Source organism: Patiria miniata, unplaced genomic scaffold (assembly GCF_015706575.1).
Source record: "Patiria miniata isolate m_02_andy unplaced genomic scaffold, ASM1570657v1 HiC_scaffold_21, whole genome shotgun sequence".
In the NCBI taxonomy this organism is placed as follows: domain Eukaryota; kingdom Metazoa; phylum Echinodermata; class Asteroidea; order Valvatida; family Asterinidae; genus Patiria; species Patiria miniata.
The window spans coordinates 332051-333432 of record NW_024037060.1 but is presented as its reverse complement, the minus strand read 5'-3'; positions in this window follow the sequence as shown (position 1 = coordinate 333432).

Genomic DNA, 1382 nt, shown 5'->3' with positions numbered 1-1382 from the left:
GAGGTCCCGGTGGGATATCGAGAACATCTGAGTAAGGTTTAAAAACAGAGAGGGAGACGAGACTGCATACAATGACTCTCATAGAGGAAATTGTCTGAGCTGTTTGTCAAGGCAAGGTTCTGAGAATTTGAAACGACTCCCTCCCACCTGCTAGTCCGTTTCTCGAAATATGAAAATCTGGTGAGGTTTTTCATGCATGTTGTTATGAATATATGTTGAAGAAAAGTTAGGAAAGTTCCCAAAGTTCTGAAGATTTATTAGTCCCATAGAACATCTGGTTGGCCTTCGTTTATGTTGGCTCTTCAACTCGTGCACCCCCACTCCAAATAAAAGGAAGATTTTCTTTGATAATTGCATCTGACGAATCATTTTGGAGGCAGTTCACAGTACCTGAATTTCACAGAATGTATCCGACCACCAGGTGTAGACTGCCGTCGACTTGCACGTCGTTACCTTGCAAGCTTACGTCATATGCTATGTCCTTCAACGTACGTACCATCTCGTGAACGCCCATGTTGACGTCACAGGAGGAAGAGACACACGTCCGCCCTCTAGAGGTTGCCAAATGTTTTCAAACGCCTTGCAAGTGATTTACTCTCACAATATTGTGCATCCTGTGTTTCATTGTTTGGGTGTCTGCGAGCTGCCAGTTGGTGCATGCAATGCTCAGGTCATGTAGGCAGTGGCGTAGCCACCGGGGGGCGTGGGGGGGGCGACCCCCCCCCCCATGAAACCTTGTCGCCCCCAAGTCGCCCCCCCCCCCCCCCCCCCCCCCCCCCCCCCCACTGAGATTTTGAGTTTCTAAAAAAATTATCATTGATCTATGTACTACAATGTATCTTTTGCTTAGCAAATATTGGTTAAAGTGGTCAGAAATTGCCTCAGATAGCACCACAGAGCATTTAGAATCCAAAATTTTTCGGGGCCCTTAAGCGGGCCCTGAACCCCACGCCTATAGTTCAGAATTCTGGTAGCTGATTCAATGACTCCAACCTCGAAAACAATGTTCAAATAAGTATCTTTTGCTAAGAAAATATTTGTTAAAGCATGGAGGAAAGTGGTAAGAAATTGCTTCAGATCACACCATAGAACATCTAGAATCCAATTTTTTCCCGGGGCCCTTAAGCGGGCCCTGAACCCCCACGCCGTAAGGGCTTCGCGCTCGCATCAGTTCTGATCAAGCCATGTCCCCCCACCCCACTTTTGAGAAGCGATTGACGCCCCTACATGACGCCCCCCCCCCCCTGAAATGTCCCATTTAGTTGGTTAAAAGACAACCAATTAGCTTGAATTTTCCGGCATTAGTATATGTTGCGAGGCCTGTGAACAATGTGTCTCAACCAACACGATATTGTGTTTGATTTTGCATTATTTCTTAAAGA